General features: G+C 36.1%; 1 protein-coding gene across 2 annotated transcripts in view; it reads left to right on the top strand.

The window, feature by feature from the left end:
• LOC150100462 (integrin alpha-PS2-like) overlaps window positions 1-26021 on the top strand; it is a 511813-nt gene that overhangs the window by 451595 nt on the left and 34197 nt on the right. Inside the window, exon 28 of one of the 2 annotated variants that reach the window (XR_016549302.1) lies at window positions 20029-20153. The exons of the other annotated variant lie outside the window; for it this stretch is intronic. The gene's annotated coding sequence lies outside the window, so the exon portion shown is untranslated. The remainder of the gene's footprint in view (window positions 1-20028; window positions 20154-26021) is intronic. 2 annotated transcript variants of the gene reach the window in all.

Here is a 26021-nt window from a genome sequence, read left to right on the forward strand (position 1 = left end):
AGAAGTATGACAAATAAGAGGGAGGAGATTTTGGCATTGGTTAGTGCAACCTTGCCAAAAGTTATAGGCATTAGTGAGACTTGGCAAACAGCAGATAATGTAGTTACAAGGATTGAATGTGAAGGGAGTGTTTTCGGGGAAGATAGGATGGGGGGGATACTGCTGCTGATAGCAGATGTATTGCAATCAAAAAGAATAAGAGACAGGCAGGAAAGTGGCTGTTCATTTGAAGCAATTTAGTGTGAGATTAAGACCAATAAGACAAAATATACAGTTGGTTGTTGCGATAGGCCCATGAGCTCCACAGATGATCTGGATGACATGCATCGCCAAATTAGTACAATGAGTACAGGCCAAGTGATTATAGGGGACTCGACTATGGAGATATAGACTGGAAGGAAGAAAGATCACATGGCAGAAAGGAAATAGAATTTATACATCTGCTGAGAGATAATTACTTAAGGCAGCATGTGTTCGAGAGGACTAGGGGTGGGAGAGTATTGGACCTGGTCATAGGATCAGAAAAGCTATCCATAACCAAAGTGATAACACTTCCTCCAATTGGAGAAAGTGACCATGCGGTCTTGACTTGGGAGATTGTAAAACATGAGGAATGTTCTATCAAGAAGGATATTTGTGAGAAAAAGCTTAAATCTGTACAATGGCATAAAACACTGCAGGGTAAGTATGTTAGTGACATGTGATATTGTTAAGAGTCATCTAGAGGAATCAGTATTAAATTGTATACCTAGTGTAAGGAGAGTTAATCGGGTAGGAGTTAGATGGATGTGTTATCATTAATCACGAGCTTCAGAAGAAGAAAATGATGTGCAGGCTGTATAAAGAGAAAGATGACCAACAAACTCATGAATAGTACAAGGCTCAGGCAAGAAAGGTGACCAGCATGGCAAGGAAGACAAAATCAGATTGAGAAGAATCTAGCCAAGCAGACCAAGGGAAATCCCAAAGAGTTCTTTTGTTATGTGGCAAGTAAGAGGAAGAATGACTATGGAAGATTAACCTTAATGAGTGATGATGTCACAAGGAGATGGAAGTGGATAAAATAGTTGAGTTACTTAGTGACCACTTTGCAATCATATATCTTCCTAGAGGTTACTGCTTTAACTTATGTGACAGACATTAATGTGGGAACAGAGATGAATGAATTGGAGATCCTTATAATATTAAAGAATCTCAATGTAAATACAGCTGTGGGATTAGATGGGATATCAGCTATGGCTAGGGTTTTGTGAGAATGTGCAAGAGAACTGGCAATGAGTTTGACTAAACTGTTTAATTTAAGTCTCAGCTCTGGTAGAGTTCCAAGGGAACTCTACCAGAGCTGAGAGAGAAAGAGGGCAAAATTATTCCTTTGCATAAGGGAGGATCAAAGACTACAGTAGCAAATTACAGACCAATCAGTATCTCAGGCATGGTGGTAAAAGTATTAGAAAATTTGGTGAAAAAGAGAATTCAAGAATGAGTAGATAAAAATATGATACTGTATGAGGGTCAGTCATGCCATAGCAATTTACAAACTTTTTATAATAGAATAACATCTGATTTCAATAAAGGAAATGGCTACATGATGATTTTGCAAAGGCATTTTACAGAATACCACATAACTGAAAGTTTATTTTTCACTTGGTTAGACTGTAATAAGTTTAATTTAATCCTTTATCCAAGTGAGAGCAAACAAAGTTTGCACCTGAAAATATCTTCAGGACTGAATATGATGATGTACTATCTTACCTGGGTAAGTAGTACAACACCAGGCAACTCGTAGCAAAGGTGGAGCAAGCTACCATAACATTATACATACATACATATATATATATATATATATATATAATAATGACTACTACTATTAACTCGGGGTTGGATATGTTCATTTTTAATATAAACTGACTATAAACCTGAGAATTATAATAAATTGAGATTTATTTGAAAACGCAACATGTTTCGTCGAGATTGACTTCATCAGGCGTTAAGAACATAGAAAGATATTAAAAGACGCTGAAATAAACATTGAGACACTCTAAAGCTATACAATTATAAAGTTATGATATTCGATTGTAAATTACAGTTATTATAAACTTGAGCTATAGTCATAATAACTGTAATTTACAGTCGAATATCATAACTTTATAATTGTATAGCTTTAGAGTGTCTCAATGTTTATTTCAGCGTCTTTTAATATCTTTCTATGTTCTTAACGCCTGATGAAGTCAATCTCGACGAAACATGTTGCGTTTTCAAATAAATCTCAATTTATTATAATTCTCGGGTTTATAGTCAGTTTATATTAAAAATGAACATATCCCAACCCCGAGTTAATAGTAGTAGTCTTCATTTCCCTTCTGATGAGGGTAATTGTGCACTTACGAAAGCATATCAGAAGACACTCAGCAGCATTGGAATGAATATCAACAGACTTATCTTCTTGAAAAGATGTAAGTTTTCCTCAATTATTCCGAAGTTCCTACAATTTAAAGAAATCATTACTACAGAAAGACCGCACCGAATTTACACTAAAGCTAAACTAGATCTTTTAACAGAGAGGATTTGCGATACAAAACACAATTTATCTTTGCTTTTCTCAGAAAAAACAGCATTAGAAAACCAATTAGCAGCCTGCTTAGACCTTGAATCTTGGGATTATATTAAAGAATTAAGTACACACCGCGCATTACGATATCAAAACTTAAACAAACACAAGCTAATCAGAAAGTTCAACTTACTGAAGTCAAGACAAGAAAGGTCTACTCTAAATAATTGTCATAACAGACTTAAAAATTTGGTGATTAACAAATCGCTTATGTGCTAAGTCCCGATGAAGAGAAAATTCTCGAAAAAGGTCTAAATTTTGTGTTGGCACCAAAATGCATTCCTAAAGAACTACTTTTAACTAAGATGGAGAAAGCAGCTTCGCTACTCCCTACCGCAGACGCGAGTTTACTTCGCATAGAAGCAATTCTTGTAATCAACAACTCCTTCTGGTAATATATCCCCTGGTGAGAGACTTGCAATTAAAAATCTACGGATTAACAAGGATATCGTCATCTTAAAAGCTGATAAGGGGAATGCAACTGTAGTTCTAGATAAAACAGACTACTGAGAAAAAATCTTAACATTGTTAGAGTCAGATAGTTATTCGGAAATTGACAGGGATCCAACAAGAGAAATACACAATAGAACCAATAATCTCCTACAAAAGACCACAGAAATTCCACGAAATACATGGCTTCCCATCCGTTCTTTACACCCACTGATTCCAAGGCTTTATGGTCTCCCTAAGGCATAAAGAAAACTATCCACTGAGACCTATAGAAGACAGTATTGACTCACCCACCTACAGATTATCTAAATATCTCGCTTCATCGTTAAAAGCTTATATGGGAAAATCTTCTTCTTATGTTAAAAACTCAACAGATTTTGTCTCTAAAATCAAGGACTTTAAACTCAAATCTTCTGACATCTTGGTGAGATTTTTACCAACTCTTTACCAACATTCCAACACAAGAAGTTCTCCATATTTTAAAGAACAAGATTTCAAATAAAATGTTCTCTCTACTATCTCACTGTGTAAACTCTGGCTATTTTGAATTCGAAGGTAAACTATATAAACAGGTCAAAGGATTAGCTATGGGAAGCCCCCTCTCTCTCCTATTAGCCAACATTTTTTTCGAGGATTTTGAACAAAAGGCAATCTCCTCTTTTAGTTTAAAACCAAGAATTTGGCTTAGATATGTGGACGATATATTCCTCATATGGGAGCATGGTATTGAGAATCTTCACAGGTTTCTCAACCATTTAAACAACCTCCATCAGGATATAAAATTGACCATGGAGATTGAAGAAAATAGTTCCCTCTGTTTTCTAGATGTTAAACTCACCATGACGCCTGAATCAATAAAAGTCTCTATGTTTAGAAAGCCAACACACACGGACAGATATTTGCATGCGTCCTCACATCACCATCCAGCACAAAAGTTGGGTATTATATCAACTCTTGCGAATTGTGCAAGATCTGTACTGTCAGATGAAGAACAACTAAAAAAAAGAAACACAACATCTTAAATGGACCTTTAAAAGCAATGGCTACTCTTTAAAAAGTATCAACAAACAGTTATCCCACTGTCAACGTAGAGACACAGAATGACTCCAAAGGTTATATCTCCTTGCCGTATATCAGCACACTATCCAAAAAACTGAGTAGAATCTTAAAGAAATTCAACATACAAACGTGCTTCTCGACTCTTCCGAAGATAAGATCAGGTTTCACCAACTATAAACAATCTTGCAGCCTTCTACAATTTCCAGGTGTATACAAAGTCACATGTGAGTGTGGAAAACCTTACTATGGCCAAACCGAGAAATCTATTCTCCTATGTCTCGAGGAAGACATTGCTTATAAGAGAACCAGAGCAACTGCCCTGTCAGGCCATGTACTGTTTTCAATAAACACGAACAACAAAAGCCACCAACATGAAGTAAATTGGACAACAACTTCAAACTTACACATTTGCCATGATGAGGTAGAACGCCGCATTGTAGAGTCAAAAGAAATCACCTTGGACCCTCTTCACATGAACAATAATCTCAGCTATAATTTGCCTGACTCTTTCAGCTCTACTATCAGATACTATCGTGTGGTTCCACACATGCACAAGTGTACAACAATAGAACTTTAACACGGACTATAGCTCAAGTTCATAATAACTGTAATTTACAGTTGAATATCATAACTTTATAATTGTATAGCTTTAGAGTGTCTCAATGTTTATTTCAGTGTCTTTTAATATCTTTTTATGTTCTTAACGCCTGATGAAGTCAATCTCGACGAAACATGTTATGTTTTCAAATAAATCTCAATTTATTATAATTCTCGGGTTTACAGTCAGTTTATATTAAAAATGAATATAATAATATATATTATAAATATATATTATTAATGCATTACATTATATATATCTGCAAGGAGATGTGTTTTGCATTATGGGAGATACTGGGATAGGAGTGTTGGTAGCTTGCTCCACCTTTGCTATGAGTTGCTTGGTGTTGTACTACTTACCCAGGTAAGATAGTACAACACCATATTCAGTCTTGAAGATATTTTCAGGTGCAAACTTTGTTTGCTCTCACTTGGATAAAGGATTAAAGTAAACTTATTATATTACCACTTGTAACTGTTATGCAAATTAGAACAAATGAGGATGGATATGACACTAGTTAAGTGGATAAGAGGGTGGCTGCTGGACAGATATCAAAAAGTGATATATGGAGGTTCAGAATCGGGCATAAACAGATGATTAGTGGTGTGCCACAAGGTTCAGTGCAGTGACCATTGCTGTTTAATTTATACATAAATGATATAGGAAATAACCTGAAAGGAAATATTCAGTTGTTTGCTGATGATGCAAAATTAGGTAGAGTAATAGTTAATCAAGGCGATGTGAAGAGCTTGCAGGATGATTTAAATAGGCTGTCAGTGTGGGCAAAAGTTAATTGGCATCAGTTTAATGTCGAAAAATGTAAAGTTATGCACTTTGGAGAAAATAGATTACGTGAAGTTGATTACATTGATGGCACTGTACTCCAGGAAAGAGATCAAGCTAGAGATTTAGGGATGGTGGTAGACAGAGTTAAAGTTTAGAGAACATATTATTAAGGTAGCACATAAGATTACTTGGCTAGTGAAGAACACATTAACAAGTAGAGATAAGGAACTTGTAATTCCTCTTTATAAGGCGTTGATATGCCCACACCTGGATTACTGTGGTCAAGTCTGGTCCCATGGGTTTCTTCGGGATGAGGAAGTGGCAGAGAGGATTCAGAGGCAAGTGACCAAGATGATGAGTGGCCTGAGGAATGTTCCCTGTGAGGATAGATTGAGGATGTGTGGATTGCAGAAGTTGGTTGATAGGAGAAAAAGAGCGGTTTATGATAGAAACATTTAAGTTGCTTATAGGATTTTATAGGATAGATGCAGGGGAAAATGTTTCAGCACTTGGCTAGAGGGACCAGAACAAGGGGTCATCCCTGGAAGTTGAATAAAGGTGTGGTCAGTAGGGGTTGTGAAGAATAGATTTTTTTGCTTGGAGAGTGGTGAATAAGAGGAATAGGTTGCCAGAGTTAGTTGTGAGTGCTTTTCTGTTAATGGGTTCAAGGAGAAGTATGATAGATTGGGTCTCCTGTGATGAGTCTTTGGACTCTGTGGAGGTGTCCATATCATAATAATAATTACTCCAGACATCTAGAATATCTTTATCTGCAGTTTTCATATCACCTTTATCATTTCTGATTCTTTTCACAGTACTTTTTCCTTCATTTCTAAGCTTTTTCAATAGCCTTCATATATCTATGTTCTTACCAGTCTTCCCATGCCTTTTGTTTAGCTAGTTTTATTCGATGCTTTGCTTTCTTGCATTTTTCTCTGTATTCTCTAAGAGCACATGCTGACTTACCTGCCAGAAGTTTTTGATATGCTTTCTTCTTTTCCTTCACTGCCTGTTTAATTTACTGAGTCCACCTTGGAGTTCTGATTTTTCTATCTATACAGACAACTTCACCACATGCTTCTCCGGCTGAATCAATCAATATTTTCTTCAGGTTTGCCAATGAGTCTCAAAGGTTTGGTTCTTGTTTTCCAACTCATTTGTGTGTTCAATTTGTTTATAGTCAAACTAAATAGTGATCACTTCCCATTTCAAATCCTTGGTATACTCTTGTGTCCTGAACTGGTAGAAAAACATTGCTACCAACTATGACATAGTTAGTGAGATTTTTCTTATTTCTTGCATCTTCTCTCCATGTGAATTTGTACATATTTTTATGTTGTAACATTATATTAGTAATAACTAGTCCATGTCCTGAACAGAAATCTAGCAGACACTTATCATTATTATTAGCTTTGCTCTTTTCTCAAAGTTTCCTAAAACATTCTTATGTCTGGTAATCATTTATTACTCTGCTGTTTAGATCTCAAACAAGGACCAATTTTTCTATTTCATTATGTTAGTTACCTTTTCTAATACCTTGAAAAATTCCTCTATTTCTTCCTCAGTATAATCTGCTGTGGGACCATAGGCACAAATAAGTCTCATTGTTCAATTCCTAATTCTTATATTTGCCCACATCACTGTATTTGATGTTGTCTGCATTCAGTATTATTATTCTCATATTTATTGTAGCTACCCTTTCTTTTCCGTGATTGTTATTGCCTGAATATAACATTTTGTATTTGTTGCTTAGAAAGATCTCACCTGTTTTTCTTCTTTGCTTCAGTCAAGCCTATTATGTTAATCTGGTACTTATCCAATTCTTGTGCAAGTTCAATTTCTTTTCTGTTAATGCTTCTTACATTGATAGTACCAATCTTGAACTCTGCTGATATTGAATTGGGATGTGTTTCAGTACCCTGATTCCTTCACCTGGGGGTATCACCGACTGGGTGACACTCCCAGTCAGCATAAAATTCTGTCATGTTGTATATTATTTTATATTATGGTATAAGCCAATAAGGATACAGTTTGATTGGCTAAATCCTAAATGCCAGCCCCTCCTCATTCGTTCAGTATCCACATAGATACCTAACAGGGTGCACCATGAGAAGATGAGGATTGGATGTTAGATCAGAAGCCTTGGTCAGTTCTTGGCATTCCGCAAAAGACTAATTGGAGGTCTTTTCCCAGTTATACAGCTTTTACCTTTAAGCATCCCTATTCCAATCATTCTGGTTAATTTTCCACATGGACATCCACGTAGGAGTTCTTGTGAAGACATTATGCAAATACCAGGAAAATGATCACTTTCATATATATTCTCTTCAATATCCTGCATGAGCAGTGGAAAAATGGCTAGGAAACAGATTGTAAAGATCTATTGCAGAATACCATTGGGTGGCATATGGAAGAAGATACTGAGTGTATTAATAAGAAGGGAAACATATGATTGTCATTTTCTCAACAATACAGTCTTCTCCATTCATCTTGGCACTATCACACAGAGTGCTGTGTCCATTACCCACCCAGAAGAAATATGGGACGAGACAGCTGCAATATAATATTATCAAGTTTGATCTGATTTAACTCGCAACCCCTTTTATTCTAAGGGTAAATGAAAAAAATATATTTAATAAAAAATTTTGCAGATAAGTGACTGATTACTGCTTCGAGGTCTATATTAAGCTAGACATGTTTGAAAGAAGTATGATTACCCACTAGGATTGTTTCTCCATGTTCAGGACCATCTCCAGTTCTGTCTTTATGAATAACAGTGAAATTCTTTAAGTGGTCCTCACCAGATTTTAAATATCTTTCCCACAGACAGAATGGCTTGTGTTTTGCAGCATAGGCGTTGATATCTTTTATATTTTGGCAAAACCCATGACTCTTCACTACAAAAATTTTCTATTGTATTGGCTTTATAGACTGTCCATTTTCATGCTTACCTCCATCGGGTTTAAAACAGCCTTTGCCCATTCTCTTCCTTAACAGAAATGTTATTATTATTATATGACACCTCCAGGGAGTCCAAAGACTCATCGAGGGAAGGCACCCACTCCACAACTCTCCATCTCCACCACTCAATCCAACTACAATGAACTCGCCATCTACTGCCAGCCACCACCACTAGCATTTCTACAGACAATCACAAACATGGTAGGAATTGAACCTGCAGCCCCTTGGCTGGAGAGCAGATACACTAGCCACTCGGCCAACCAGGCCTTTCAGTGATGCTATTGCCATAATTGTGTTGCCAAGTGGGTTCTTATTAAACAGGATCATTTTCAGAGTTGTTTCAGGAGCGAAACCATATTAGTTACAACTGATGCATTTCATATAGAAGCACTTACAACCATAAAGCTCCTTATCTGAAACATCAGTCCCATTTGGATATCACTCTTCTGATAAGACTTTTTAATTTAAATTTTGAGAGAAAATTTTCGAATGATAATGACTGTCTAATTTGCTTAACTGTATTTTAAAGTATTGTAATTATGGGTGTTATAGGTTGATATATGGGTGGTGTTATTTAATTATGTGTTCCCTTCCGCTCCCAAAAGCATATATTACATGAAGAAAGAAGAATAAGGTGCTTACTAGAAATATTTATGTACAAGATTCATAAATATATGCCATTAACTTTTTTAAAATTAAATCTCATATGGATATTTTTCATTTTTATGCAAGCCAGCAGGAAAAGAAACTGATAATGTAAGTTGTACTTTTTTTAAAATGATCATAAGAGCAAAGGCTATTTGTTTAGACATTTGAATTGTTAATCTGGTATGGATACTCAGATGCTGATTATCACTAGTGTTTTTTTTTTATTATTATTATTATTTAATGGAAGAAACAGATGGGATATTATAGGAATAATAATGTGATTATTATTCCTATAATAATTAAGTGCTGTAATTAACTGTTTGATATTACCCATCATAAAAGAAACAAAGGAACATAATGAAGCCTTTCTTTTAGGCTTACACAGTGATCCGAATGCATTTTTGAAAATTATGGAGACAACTACCGTATTTGAATAAAAACTTTAGTTTAATATAACTAAAATCTACATTCGACGTTTCGACCTTTATGTCAAGGTCATCTTCTGGAGCATACAACTATACACAGGAAACAAGCTATACTACAATCAAACTGGTTTGTTAAAGACACTGACCAACCGCTACAACAATTGTTGGCCTGACCTCTGGTGAAAAAAAATAATAAAAAATAAAAATAATAATAATAATAAATAAAAAATAAATAAAAAAATCTCAATAGATAAAAAAATTATACATCAACGCTAGTCCTATTATTAGTGTTGTCTACTCTATACATATATTAACATCATTCCAGCCAGTTGGTATGGAATGGTTTCTAATACCAGCTAAGGATTGGTTATAGTCCTGGCTTATGCTGGATCTTTCATATTAGGTAGGCTGAATGTGCGCCATCCAGATCCTTGGAATTTTCATGCCGTCTTTGTTGTTGATATTTCAGTGGTTTATCAGGTTTTCGCAGGATTCCTTAAATTTCCTTTCATACCAGGTTTTTGTGCGGTGTAAGGAGCAGGTGCTTTTCCAGTTGATTTGGTGTAAGGTGTTGAGTGCATGGTCTGAGAGTTCTGCTTCACCTGTCAAGGACAACAGTTGCATTGCCTTTATCCGCTTTCGTTATTGTTGTCCTTGACAGGTCAACATACGTACTTAAAATGAATCAACTAGTAGCCAATGACAACACATATAAAATGGTAAATTATAACCCAACAAAAAGGATAAAGGATAAAACAGAAAACTACTCAAGTCCGTCACTTCTTGGCCACCAGACACGGTTAAAAAACTCAAACCCCACTACACCCCCCCCCCCAGATTATATTGGGTTCCAAAAATACACAAACAAAATGTACCCCTTCGACCAATCGTGGACGGAATAGAGTCCCAATTACCACCTAGCCAAGAAATTAGCAACAACACTCAAGGAGTTGGTAGGTCATTCCCCCTCCTACATAAAAATCACACAACACTTTATAAACAAAATCAAAAACATAACACTCGACAAAGACGACCTATTAGTCAGTTTCGACATTTCTACCCTTTTCACTAATGTCCCCATCAATGACACAATTCTCCTACTACAGAACAAATTTCCGCCCGACATTACGGCCCTCTTTGCCCACGTACTAAAGTCCAGTTACTTCGTGTGGCAAAACAAATTCTACCTACAAAAAAAGGTACAGCCATGGGCTCACCACTATCCCCCCTCCAATTGCTAACTTCTACATGGAAACCTTTGAGCAAAGGGCTCTTGATTCCGCCACGCTACGACCAACTGTCTGGCTTAGATACGTTGACGTGTTCGCGATCTGGCTGCATGGGCGACAAACGCTAAACACATTCCTCAGCCACCTGAACAAACAACACGAACGCATACAATTTACCATTGAAATCGAAAACCAAAATTCACTCCCGTTCCTAGACACACTAGTCAGGCAGTCTATCCTTCGCGGTCTACCGAAAACCGACACACACTGGCCAATACATACATGCTAATTCATACCACCACCCATCACAAAAATATGGAGTCATTAACACCCTTAAAAACAGAGCCACAACTATTTGCTCTAACCAGCAAGCCCTGAAACAAGAACTAAAAATCATTAGTGATTTTTAGTTCTTGTTTCAGGGTATAGCCATCACCAAGTATGGGATGGCTATAACAAAAATACTGTTAATAAAATACTCTATAAAACTACAACAAAAACGAATCTAGATTACAGTAAAACCATAGCAATCCCATACATTAAAGGGTTATCAGAAAAAATCAACAGAATCCTACAACATTATAACCCCAATGCCACCTTTAAACCACCTACTAAATTTAAAACCATATTCAACTCCTCTAAGGATCCTCTCCTCCCATTAGCACGTCCTGGAGTCTATTGCATCTGCTGCACCTGTAACTTACCGTACATTGGTGAAACAGGACTGACAATCCCTATACCCAAGAAAGAACACATTAGACACATTAAATATAACCATTATGGTGAAGCATGCCTCTCAGACAACGCACTCAACACCTTACACCGCACAAAAACCTGGTACGAAAGGAAATTTAAGGAATCCTGCAAAATCCGGATAAACCACCCAAATATCAACAACAAAGACAGCATGAAAATTCCAAGGATCTGGATGGCACACATTCAGCCTACCTAATATGAAAGATCCAGCATAAGCCAGGACTATAACCAATCCTTAGCTAGTATTAGAAACCATTCCATACCAACTGGCTGGAATGATGTTAATATATGTATATAGTAGACAACACTAATAATAGGACTCTAGCGTTGATGTATTTTTTTTATCTATTGAGATTTTTTTTTAATTTTTTTTTATTTATTATTATTATTTTTTATTTTATTTTATTTTATTTTTTTTCACCAGAGGTCAGGCCAACAATTGTTGTAGCGGTTGGTCAGTGTCTTTAACAAACCAGTTTGATTGTATAGTTGTATGCTCCAGAAGATGACCTTGACATAAAGGTCGAAATGTCAAATGTAGATTTTAGTTATATTAAACTAAAGTTTTTATTCAAACACGGTAGTTGTCTCCATAATTTTCAAAAATGCGAACTTAATGAAGCATAGGTTGACAAGGTGGATGATACCTTGTCAGTCTTTTGTAGTCTTAACAAAAATAAAGATGTGTAATACTGGAATCTAAACTAGATGTGTTATTTCTCAGAAATCCTCAGCAGCTATGGATGACTGAGGGCATAAACACTTCAACTAGCCAAATTAAACTCGGCATGATTGCTTCTGCCACAAGGCTGATACTTCTGCATTCATCAGATGTAATAGCTGCTCTGACTCAAAATTTCCTTGCCACATTTCATTGGATAGATTTGCTTTTTATTCTAATAACCACTCTGACTTGTTTGATCTTCTGCAGTCCAAATATCAAGCATTAAAAAAATCTTCCTTGGAGACTTCAATGTGTACAACACACACTAATTTTACTTCTCTATTTCCACTAATTAAGCTGTACAAAATGCCAAAGTATGTGCTGTAAGTGATTAATTAATCTATCCACCCTTCTAATATTATGGACTTCAATCAGCTCTCTTTCCAAATAACATTGCCCATGTTTCCTTTTCCACAGAATGTCTTTCACCCAGCCGTACCACTTGTGTTTGGTTATGAAATAAAAACTCTGCCATTCTCAATCTTAGGTCCTTTGGAAATGCAGTAGAGTTTTACATGGCATTCCAGTTTATCTAATGTACTCATGTAGTTAGTTATTTGGAGTGCTCAAATGTGTGCAGATGCGCACACATTTGAGCTATGTTCCCAACCATTGCTTTTGTTTGCCTTAGTCTGTCACATTTCACCACAGGAATAACCTGTTTGCTTCTGCTAAGAAATCATACAAACTCTGATCATGATTTGTTTTTCAGTTGTTGTTTTTTTGCGAAATAAAAAAGTGGTTCTTTCAATTGAAAAAACTTGAAAAATGATCATAAAAAACATATCAGAGAATTGCAGATAAGTTCATCCAAATTTGGCATGCAGAGAGTTGACAACTGGAAGCAGAAAAGAAGCAAGTGAGAGAAATGATGTCCAATAGAGCCTCTAATATAAATAAATGCTAGACAAGCTATGAAGAAATGTAAATATAAAAAGTCAAATGAAGCTTTGCTCCTTTAGCTCACATAGAAAAGAGACAAAAGGCATGCCTATATCAGGCCTTATATTGCAAGAGAAAGCTCTATTTCTGATAAGGAACTTAATGAAGAGGACCCTAATTTCATGATTGTATAGCTGGCTTAATCACTGAAAAAAATAATGTGTGTGTGTGTGTGTGTACATGATGTGGAATAAGATAGATCAAAATTTACACTGAAAAATGATCAGAAAGTTCTCAGGAATTTCATCATTTTTGAAAATGAAGATTAGGGAAGCAGATATATAACTGCAATGAAACTGCATTAAATTATAAAATGCTTCCTGCAAAAACTCTAAACATAACCCCAAGTTTATACTGAACCTCCATTTAACTTATGTATCTTTCATCCTGCATCCGCTATTTCTGTATTATGCAACATTTTCATATATCTGACCACCTGTCGATCCCCGTTTATGTTGGATAATCAGGATTCTACCGTAATTCATTCTGATCTGTACTCCTGTTACAATGGCATGTTATGATGATTTACTTACTGAATGAGATTCAATGTCATATGTACATCTTATTTCACATTTATGTTCTTCTTTCTTTATAGCTGCAGTAAGCTACTTCACAATGAAAACTAATTTCAAAGACATCAGAAATTTAAATTTTTATGAGAGCATCTCCTTTAAAAAATACCAGTAAAATGTTAATACGAAAAGTATTTTAAGAGATTGAGTGAGCTGGTTTATTCCGAGTGAAGGACTGAGTGCAGAAGGTAAATATGGAGGATGTGGTCGATTTAGTTATAGCTTGAATCACGAGAGTGAAATGAGCAGTTTGACCATGAACATTAAAAGTTTTTTACTCTACACTTGGTTAGACTATAAATTATATATTTAGTTTAATCCTTTATCCAAGTGTAAGCAAACAAAGTTTGCATCTGAAGTATCTTCAGGACTGGAGCAACTCTTGGTAAAGGTGGATAAAGCTCCACATCACGTGCCTTAGTATCCCATAATGCAAAGTACATCTCCTTACAGACATGTATAATGGTATGCATTATGGGAAGGGTCACTACCCAGACCGGTTTCCCTGTTTAAGTGCGAGGTTACCTCTCCAAAAACTCGTGAGATCCCCCGGATCACCCAACAGCGAGCAACCTGCAGGATCAAAAACTCAGCGTTGTTCCCTTCCCCTCAGTAACAGGCTCGCCACTGAGAAGAACTCTCAGCGTTGGCTCTACCCTGTGGCAGGTTCACCCCACCACCGATTAGAGAGGCTCATATTTCATCTGGGAGGTAACAGTAACGGCCGTGCCTCAGTTGACTTCATGGGCTACAGCATTGCTATTCATTACCCCCCCCCGTGGAGGGGAATATGCCAATGAAAACCTTCCTAGCTAAAACTAAAGCATCTCAAACAGGATACAAAGTACCTAAAGATTTAAACTCAAGCCTATGTTAGTTTATCGTACGCAAGATCTAAGATTATTGAAGAAATTAGCACAATTGAAAAAGAACTTGGATTTAATGAACTGGATAATGAAGATGTCAGAAACTTACTTGATTCCCATTCAGAACATTTAAGCGAGAATGGTCTCCTAAAACTAGAAGAATAAGTTTATTTTTGTAAAAAGGTAGCTCAATCAAATGTTTAGACATTAAATAAAAATTTAAGCAATTGATTTTTGTTAACTTTGCTGATTTTATCCTCTAAATATAGTTTATATTGTAATTTTTTTCCAAATTTACGCTAACTGATGGATGAATTATAATTATTCCTGTTTTTTTTTTTTTTTAAATAGATTAAATGACTATAAGCCAAGAGATAAAAGTAGAAACACTATTTTAATTAAGTAAACTGCACAACTAGTTCTGTCTTCTTAGACGACTCCTTCAGGTGCGTAACAAGAAGGAACTACCAAACAAACACTGCGAAAGACAAAAAAAAACTATACATTAAAGCCTTAACATATTAATGTTTGAAGCTGTTCTGTATATCTCTTCATTATTGGGATTGCTCATGCATTCAAGGTCTCATGAATGCTAAAGTTGGATAGCAGTGAATGACAGTCTGAGAGATTATAGCTGAAGTTAGTGTTGAGATGACTGGATTGAGGAAATTTCTTTAGATTCTACAAGTCTTCTTTCCAGTTCATCATAGCATCAAAAGATATTTTTCGATTTTTCCCATTAGACTGGATGAATGATAGTTTTCCTGATTAATGTCAGCAAAATTCAGAACATGGTTTGACAGAGCACTTTCTCTGGTTCTGCCATATGTGATGTCCCTTTTATGTTCCTCTAGATGTAATTTGATGGATTTTTCTGTCTGGCCAAAATAAGGCATGTTGCAGTTCCACCAAGTACAGTAAATGCCAGGATATTTCAGGTTATGTTTTTGCTTGGGTAGACTGAACAAGGAATGGAATTTAAGTAGAGGAGTGAAAGAAGTCTGGATGTTAAATTTTTTTATGAATTTTAGCAAAATGGAACTGATATATGGTAGGGATATGTAGCCTTTTTTTCACTATTTCTATCTTCATTATGGCGAGGAGGTGGATTAAATAGTAACTTATTAACTGTTTATTTTGAATAACCATTTTGCTGAAAGGTTGTAAGTAAGAAGAAATTGAAATATTTTGTTAATATTTTCTTCTTCATAGAGGATGGAGTGAGCACGTTTGCCTAGCATAGAAATAATGTCAAGTTTTTGAGGCGGATAGTGATGGGACTGTGCATGGAGATATCTATTGGTGTGTTGGTCTCCTGTAAGTAGAGATTTTTAATTTCTCAGATACATGAGTGGATTTGACATTTGGGAACAGAAGAGAGCCATCAATCTCTAATTCTGCAGTAAACTGAATTTTCAGGTGTTGTTGAGGTAGTATAGGAAATTTTTTAAAGACTCAGGTCCATGACTCCAGATTAGAAAGATTCATTGATATATCTTTTCCACAATCTTGGTTTCAACGGGAATGAAGAGATAGCTTTTTCTTCAAAAGATTCCAAATATAAATTTGCCAGTATGGGCGATAAAGACCCATGGCTAAACCAAAGTTTTGTTTGGACATAGTGTCTTTAAACTGAAATTAACATAGTGGGTTAATAAAGACATTACTTTTTTTGATAATTTATATTTTAACAGAGTAAGAACTTCTGTAAGCACATTCATGAAGAAGGAAATGACATCAAAGCTAGCTATAATTTCTTATTTTTGAATATGTATGTATGTATATTTTTGACACTTGAAACAAAATCAACAGAATTTTTGATGAAAGAAGAGGTCAAGCCTAATAAGCATTTTAGGGATTTGGCTAAATACTTTGAGAGTTTATAAGTAGGTGAATCAATGCCTTCCACAATTAGTCTCAGTAGAGTATTTTCATTATGAATTTTTGATAATATATATATATTGAGGGATTACAGGATAAAGTAAACAAAGATCGAATATTTCTAGGAAATTGTGTAGTTGTTCTTAGAAGATTGTTTGTACAATTATGGAGTTTATGAGTTGGATCTCTGTAGTTTTTTTATTGTTTGACATTCTGCTGGAGAGATATTGTCTGTAGGGGGTTTCGTATATTGTTGATGATAAAAATAGATTCCATACAGAGTAAATGAGCTTGAGTAGGAAGGAAAGAGGTAGCCTTTTCAATTTAGTAACAGCTCCTGTTACCATATATAAGTTCTGTTTTGCCAAAATTAGCCAAAGTTCTTAGAAACTTTAACATCTGGACTTCTTTCACTTCTCTACTTAAACTCCATTCCTTGCTCAGTATGCCCAAAATATCCTGGCATTTTTGGTAAATACCAGGATATTTCAAGTGTTACATGCCTTATTTTGACCAAATGGAAAAATCCATCAAATTACATCTAGAGGAACATAAAAGAGAGTCACATATGGCAGAATCAGAGCAAGTGCTCTGTCAAACCATGTCCTGAATTCTGCTGATGCTAATGAGGGAAACTATCATTCATCCAGTTTAATGGGGAAAATCGGAAAATATCTTTTGATGTTATGATGAACTGGAAAGAAGACTTGTAGAATCTAAAGAAACCCTCAATCCAGTACATCTCAACACTAACCTCAGCTATAATCTCTCAGACTGTCATTCACTGCTATCCAACTTTAGCATTCACGAGACCTTGAACGCATGAGCAATCCCAACAATGAAGAGATATACAGAACAGCTTCAAACATTAATATGTTAACCCTTTAATGTATAGGTTTTTTTTTTGTCTTTCGCAGTGTTTGTTGGTTTGTTATGCACCTGAAGAAGTCTTCTAAGAAGACTAAACTAGTTGTGCAGTTTACTTAATTAAAATAGTGTTTCTAGTTTTATCTCTCTAGTTATAGTCCTTTAATCTATTTTTTAAGAAATGTGTTTCTCATCCAAGTAAATCAGTTATATCATATAAATAATGTAGAACACCAATCACTGCTCTGTCTCACTTCAGTTAGTTATAAAATGAATTGTGAATATGCACAATAAAACTGTTATGAATGATTAATAATCAACATAAATTGCCAAGCAGTAATACAGAAGCTGTGATAAATTTACAATTCTTCGCCATCTTGATCAATTACAGAAATATAATTATGCATTCATATTATTAGGATGAAATGCTTCCAGGTGCTTCTGAAACTGGGGATTCACTTTTAAATTTTTCAAAGGGTTAAAAAGAGCTATATTTAAATGTAGGTCAATTATGAGATTAAGCATATGTCATATGAATGAAGGATACACAAATTTTAGAATGAACAATGGTTGTTATATATAATTATTTACATGTATTAGATACTTTCCCAGTTGAAATAAATGGTAATAATTATCTACAGGATAATTCTATAAACACTACAGATTTTTCATTATAATTATATTACTTTTTTTGTCAAATGAAAAAACAACTACTAAGAATTTCATTTACAAGTATCTGAAATACTGAGTTTTTTACATATATAGATATATTATATAATAAATTCATGTTTAAATGGATTAGCAGCTAAAGAGCACAAGTACCACGAAAATGTATCGTGGTGCAGTGTTCAAAGAAATAAAGAGTAGTTGAATATATCAGTTCCTTTATTCTTCTTGGGGTTTGGATTCACAAAGAACTGCCAGTATTAGCATGGAAGCGATAAAACTTAACACTAAACTGGTGTTTTATTAATTCTTAAATCAACTATGTTTGATGTATTTTGTGATATGCTTCTAAATGGTTAATTAGTTCAACCAATTATATGCATGTGCTCCTGTTGTGGTGAAGAGCTCCAAAACCATTATAACAAACTGAAATTTCAGTTTATTATAATATATTATAATATATTATAAACATACAATTGTTATAATAATTATATATAATTATTATAATAAGTTAGAGGCCATTTCAGTTATATTATAACAATCAAGGATTTATTTTACATTTTGGGCCTCTAATGGGCAGGCAACATGCAATATACAGTCCCTCTCTGACAAAACAACCTCACCTTCCGTATGAACTATTCCTACAAAAGAGGGCTCTGGCAAAACCAGCAAGTATTCCTACTATAAAGGTCCTGCTATATACCTTTCTAGTTGGAGGAAATGCCAACTGGATCTATTAGGTTGTAGATAACTTTCATCACCTGGTGAAATACCACCACCTGGCTTATTGAAGGTGTGGCAAGTTCCATGTTTGGTCTCCAGATTTATCCCCCCCCCTCCTCCTCTGTTCCATGTAGTGTGAGTGATTTGCTTCATCAGACAAAACACTTATCTCAGTGCATGGAAGCAGTCATATTCTAGTCTATTCCAAAAAAGGGAGACAGAAGTCTACCATCAAGCTGCTGACTAATCATTATCCCTTCAGTCCTCTCTAAAATAATGGAGAAAGTCATCAGTAGCCTTATTCTTCACTACCCAGAAGTCCACCAGTTAATCAGAAACCCATAACCTCCTCCATTTCAAGGGTACATCAGTTAAAATGGTGGTGCTGCAGGCCAGCTGCTAGTTAGCCATTACTGGTTAACAAATAACCCTGAACCTGCTAGTAATGAGTCAAGAGACATTCTGGTCGAGTGGTGCACAATCCCACTGCCACATACTCTGTCAGATCATGCCTAGAGAGGGAGTCCAAGTAGTGGTATATTGGAGGCACTATCAAGGCCATATTATGGCAAGAAGACTGGTCACTCTGTACGGATGTCATGTTCAAGAGTATTTCCTCTCACTGCAAGTCCATACTATATCCTTCCATCTAACCACAAATGAACCAACCATCCAGTAACAGTGAAAAAATGAGTTTCCTACATAAACTAATCCCATCAAAATAAGACACAACACAACCATGCCAGAATCTTCTCAATAAAAACTCGCTTTCACATCTGTGGCATTAACACCAACATAAATTACATTTACCATTACTTTGTCATCCAGACCAGATCTCTTACTTTTGACAGAAGCCCAAATAGCATCAAAATCCACTACTGTCTGCCTTCTTTGACAGAAACTCAAATAACATTACTGTCCAATACTATATTATGTTATACACACACGCACACATATTATACTATATAATAGCATTACTGTATCCATTACTGCCTGCCTACTTTTGACAGAAACTCAAATAGCATCAACATCCACTACTGTCTGCTTACTGTATTTCCAAATTATACACTTCACAATTCCTTTTGCCATAAGGTCGGCACCTGTGCTTTTATGAGATCAGCCATTGCATGCCAGAGAGCAGCTTATGTAGAATCTTTTGACCTCCTATGGCTCAAGGTTTCTTTGCGCCATTTGGTAATATTCAACTGCTGCATTTACTGTTCTTAAAACTCTGATAACTACTCAGACCTCTTCACATTTCTTTCAGTGACATTCTGCCATCTACAATCCAGTCATCCAAATAGTGAGGTCATCTTCCTAGGCAACTTCAACACCCACAATTCCAACTGGCTCCCTGCCCTTTTCAAACACCACAACCAAGCTGGATGAGAGGTAGGATTCTTTGCTGTAACTAATGACCTAATGCAAATCGTACATCAACCTACTTGAATTCCTAATAACCATCTTCACTTTCCAAATACTAGGTCTCTTTTTTTTTTTACCAGTTCTCTTTCCCAATACACCATAGAGGTTACTTTTCCTCTTAGCAATTCAGACCACAATCTTGTGCAAGTTTCTTCTCACATAGAGCATCCTTCCTCAAACCACTCCTGACCACTGGCACTAGAAAGATGCCAAATCAAATGATCTCAGGAATTTCTACTCCTCCTTTTGGTGACTATTGTTTCTGCTCTGAATGAGTCACAGAAATTATATTCATCAGCACAAAGGCATACATCCCCATTTTACCCCAAATCCTCATCTGCTTTCCAAGCCCTGGTTTAACAGAAACTGTATCGAAGGAGTCAAAGAAAAAATTCAGCTTACTGCAGGTGGCTCACTTCAAGAACCTCAGCTTCATAGTCAGCCTATACCCAAGTATGTAACAGATATAAAACATTCATCTCCAGATCTAAATTGGATTTCATAAATGCCCACAGCAGAAAGCTTGCCTCCTGTCCAAATGAAAGACATGCCTTTTTGGTATCTTGCTAAGGCAATTGGACACAACTTCTGCCTGCACCCCCCCTCTCTCTCTCTCATCTTGATTGCATCCCTGTTACTTCACCCAAAGATAAAGCTGACCTCCTAGTTTCGCTCTTTTCCTCAAACTCTGGCATAGATGACCAAGGGAAAGCACTTCTTACCATACTGGAATTTGAGCACCTTACACCTGCAGTTTTTTAACAAAAGGACATCAGAAAATTAGTAAATAACTTGGACACTAAAAAGTTTTGAGGTCCTGCTGGCATATCTACAATATTGTTTTCAAACATTGTGCTCCATAGCTAACACATGTTCTGTATTGTTTCTATTTCTACAGTCTGTTATATATAGCTAGCTTATCTCAGTGCATGGAAGCAATCATATATCTAGTCTATTCCAAAAAAGGGAGACAGAAGTCTGCCATCAAGCTACTGACCTTCAGTCCTCTCTAAAATAATGGAGAAAGAGGACTTCTAGGTAGTGGAGAAGAAGTCATTAGCCTTCTTCTCCACTACCTAGAAGTCCACCAGTTAATCAGCGACTACCAGTAAGGATTCCACCATTCAAGATCCATAGCAGACCTCCTCTTAGCTTACATCACCCACTACTGGATATGTGCCATGAGAAGGTTTGGAGAAAAACTTGTGCTATCAGTTTTGATATTTCTAGAGCTTTGGGCTGTGTCTGGCATCAATGCCTGATAAAAAAAAAAAAAATTTTTTTTTTAAAAAATGCCATGCTTTGGTTTACCTGCTGCCTTCTGGAATTCGGTAGCCAGCTTCCTCTCTGGTCATTCACTACATATCATGGTGGATAGTTTCCTTTTCGAACTTCTCTATCAATGTGATAGGATAGAACACTGAGGGCTCTATCCTATTACCCACTCTCTTTTTCCTCTACAAAAACCACAACTAGTCCTATCCACAGATATGCAGATGATAGTCTTTTCATTTGACAAACCATGCAGTACACAGACATCACAAACATCAAGATCATCTACAACTGTTGCCTTAAAGCTTAATCTACATACTGTCCTTCAACTGGGTAAAGACAATCTGGTCACTTTCAATGCCACCAAAGTGTAGTCTTGCCTTTTCTCTTGCAAAAGAGATCTCAGCTCATCCCTTCCCTTACCGTCAGGAATACACAAATCACCAGACAAAATCAGATCTCTCTGCTTGGACTTACACTTACCTCTGCTTTTTTCCTGGCATAAACACATAAATAGTCTCCTCAGTATTCAAAAAACTAGGCATTATCTTTCATTCAAGAAACTATGGTACATTTTGAAAGTTTTTTCACTTGGTTATACTGTAAGTTAAAGATGCCAAGAAATTCTTGGTTTCATCCTTGATTTGAATGTTACTTCATGACTGGACTACTTGTATATAGAGGCTAATGACTTCCCATCATTTGTCTTAGTATCCCATAATACAATGCACATATCCTTACGGACATGTATAATGTTATGCATTATGGGAAGGGCCACTACCCAGACTGGTTTTGACTTTTATTGAGGTCTCATCAGTTGGAGCCAGATCTAGAAGTGATACCAAGGTTTTAAGTAATGCAGAAGTCATATTTCCATATATAAGTAGTCAAAAGATGTCACACCTTATTACTAAGATGCTCTGGATTAGATTTCACTTGGATATACTATAAGTTAAAGATGACAAGAATTATATTCTTGGTTTCACTGATGAGACTTCAGTAAAGGTCAAAACTAGTATGGGTGGTGTCCCTTCTCATAATGTATAGCATTATACATGTCTGTAAGGATATGTGCATCACATTATGAAATACTAAAACAATTGATGTGAAGTCATTAGCCTTCATATACAAGTAGCCTAGTCATGAAGTTACTTCATGCACAAACTTTGTTTGCTTACACTTGGATAAAGGATGAAACCCAAGAATATAATTTTTTGGTATCTTTAACTTATGTTATTGTACACCTGACTAACTCCTATCTTAAATAACATATTTGCCCATGCTTTGAAAATAGCTCACATGTTTGGAGTGAAGCACTTAAAAACTTCTCTCAAAATTCTTGATGCTGTTCAGAGGAGAGCAGTTTGACTAATAGATAATACTTCTCTTACTGACTGATGTCAACTTCTGTCTCACAGATACAAGGTTTTGGCAATGTGTCTATTCTACAGGTACTTGCCTGTTCAGTGGAGCAATGACCATTGCTCCACTGAACAGGCAACTATCATTTCTCCACCTTCTGTTACCCCTGCAAAAGTAGCAGCTGCCAAGTATCCCTTTACTGTACAACTGCAAACACACTAAACCTGCTTCTCCTCTTTCTCTCTTATTCCAACTCCCTCAGTCCTTTGGAAAAGCCTTCTTCAAGAAGTATTCCCAAACAATTACAACTTGCAACAACTTGTCAAAAAAAAAAATAATAATAATAATATGCTTCTATCTCATTCCTTCCCTTCATCCGACATGCAGCACTGATGTGCTTATAGGTCTTTTAACTTCTCATGTACAAAATTAATATATATAAAGATTTCATCTTCTATTATGAAAGATCTGAATCACAAAAAATAAAAAAATAAAAAATAACAATGTGTTATTCTAATCACTTTCCCATATTTTCAATAAAAGTAGGCAGTCATTCCGATTCAACTTCAGGCAGTGAAGCAGTGCTTCAGCACTCTCTTTAAACAAATGCTCAAATTTGTACCAACAGTGATGTAGTAGGTGTGTTTCAGACCAAAGAATATTGTGGTCTATGTCTATTACATGGTGAGCTAAGCCAGATTTATCAGATTTCTGTTGGCAAAAATTCTAGAAATCAGTTCTGAAACAGCTAAAATGTATGGGATTGGATCTTGACGTACTATTTCCTTGTTAGGTTTGTAGGAGTCAGGCAGGTATTATGTAGTCTTTTCTGAGAAGCTATTTAATTTCATATATTGTTTGATATTTAAGAGTTCTTCCTGTAATTGATGAGGAGTCGAACAATAGTGTTAGCATGTCAAAATAAAGATTTTATAATTCCTGTCTTTTGAGAAGGATGGTGCACAGACTGCTGAACATGATAGCATCCAGTGAAAGTGGGCTTTCGATATACACTTATGTTGTTAAATCACTTGATAGTGAACAGATGAGAAGAATGGCTAGAAAGGATAATTTGCTGTCTCTCAATTTCCATAGTAAATTTAATATGTGGATGCAAAGTATTTATGGTAGCTAATATTGTCCATGCGGTTAGCCTAGTGGCTGTGCGCTTCGCAACCATATGCCTGGGGAAGGAGTGTCCTAGGTTCGATTCCCGTCGGTTACGTGAGGAGCTGAAGGATCTTCCTCAGCCATAGCCAAGTTAGCCAGTCTTGGGCGTGGACAGCAGGGTTTTTTCCCCAGTTTATTCTGGGGTTTTTTCATCCCGCAATGCAGGCAAACTGGCCTTGAGAACTCAACACTACAGGCCATAGGATACACCGGAGCATAAGGCTGACCACCTTATCCTGTAAATGGAGTGAGGTCTGATGATCAATGGACCTGCGACACCTTGCGGTGTCGCGGGTCCATTGATCATCAGACCTTTATATAGGGAAGGGGGAAAAGGGGGTTGACGGGGTGCGGTCCGTTTCGACATTCTTGGTCGTTATCTGAACACATTGGGAAAGTGGATACTATGTCAGGTTGGGTAGGTGCTTCTGTTTTTGAAGTGTTTGTGCTATCAAAAACTATTGGTCGGGGTTGTGACCTCAATTTTATGTTGTGAAGCTTCCAAACCTCGGAGATTATGTAGGTCCTGTGTACGTTGATAGAGTTCGCGTCACATTTTATGGCTATTGTTTCCGATGTTCTTAGCATTATTTCTTTGTCTTGTCTGTCTACTATGATGAAAGCTGCAACACCCAGAAAAAGGTATATGTAAATTTCTCTTCCTTATGCTACATATACTTTTTGGTAAATTTACATCTACAATGCCCTAAGAATCCGTGAGTAAATAGCCAATGACATTTAAACAGGGGCACTCCTAAACTGAAGCAGGCAAAATAGCCGTAATTATAATAGTTTATTAAGAGGAGTAACATGGGAGTTTCCCCAGAAATAATATACAAGATTTGAATAGACTTTTTCTTGGACAAAAGAGTGGGGTTGTAGTTTTAATACAATTAGTGCAAGGTTTTGCATTTTGGAGTGCAGAAATATAAGACTGTGTACTATATAGATGGTGCCATATTGCAGGAAGTGAATGAGATTAGAGATTTGGGACTGATGGTTGACAGTAGACTGAAGTTTAGACTGCATATTGCTAGTGTTGCAAAGGCTGCACATCATAGTGCTGCTATGATAAGAAGTACTCTTAACATGTAGAGATAAGGAACTGGTTGTGCCACTGTATAAGGCATACTGGTGTCAGGCCGTACTTGGACTGTTGTGCTCAGATCTGGTCCCCTAGTGTTCAATGTGATGTGGAGACATTGGAGAGGGTCCAGAGGTGAGTGATTTAGATGATGCTGGGACTTTGGAATGCTGGCTATAGACAGAGGGTGAAGAAATGTGGATTGCATAGTTTGGTGGATAGGAGGAAAAGAGGTGATATGATAGAGACATTTAAGTTAGTGAGAAGATTTTATCGGATTAATCCAGAGGAAATTATAAAAAGAGTAAGTGAGAAAGGAAGAACCAGAGGTCATCCGTGGGAGTTGTGAAGAGGGGGGAAGTAGATTTTTTACATGGAGAACTGTCAATGAATGGAATGCATTACCAGAATGTGTTGTTAATGCAAGATGTGTTAAGATTTTAAGATTCTATATGATAAATATGTTGCCAGTTTTGAATGAACCTCCCACAATGAGTCTATCTCAGTCCTGAAGATATTTTTAGGTGCAAACTTTGTTTGCTTACACTTGGATAAAGGATTAAACTAAATTTATTATAGTCTACCGACTCCATGAAGGGTGTAATAATAATAATTATTATTTGTAAGAGAACTGAGGTGAGAACAACAGAACAATATTTAATGAATGCCAATTTCTCTTTTCCTCAATGAACTTGAGTATTCATTTATTATTCTATCCTTAAAGCTTGTCAACATTTATCAGCCAATAACACTACCTTACTAATTAAACTGCACAAATTTTTCTTCATTCCTCTTTATTCATTGCTGGTTTGTCCACTAGTATTTTTAAATATATAATTGTATCAGATTTCTTTCCTTAGTTCATCTAGTAGTGTACTACAGGTTTTCATCCTTTTGTAGATAGGATTTTTTAAATAAAAAATAAATAAAATGGAATACAGTAAAAA

The sequence above is a fragment of the Typopeltis vanoorti genome, chromosome 13, assembly GCF_054136105.1.
Source record: "Typopeltis vanoorti isolate ZY-2024b chromosome 13, IOZ_Tvanoo_1.0, whole genome shotgun sequence".
In the NCBI taxonomy this organism is placed as follows: domain Eukaryota; kingdom Metazoa; phylum Arthropoda; class Arachnida; order Uropygi; family Thelyphonidae; genus Typopeltis; species Typopeltis vanoorti.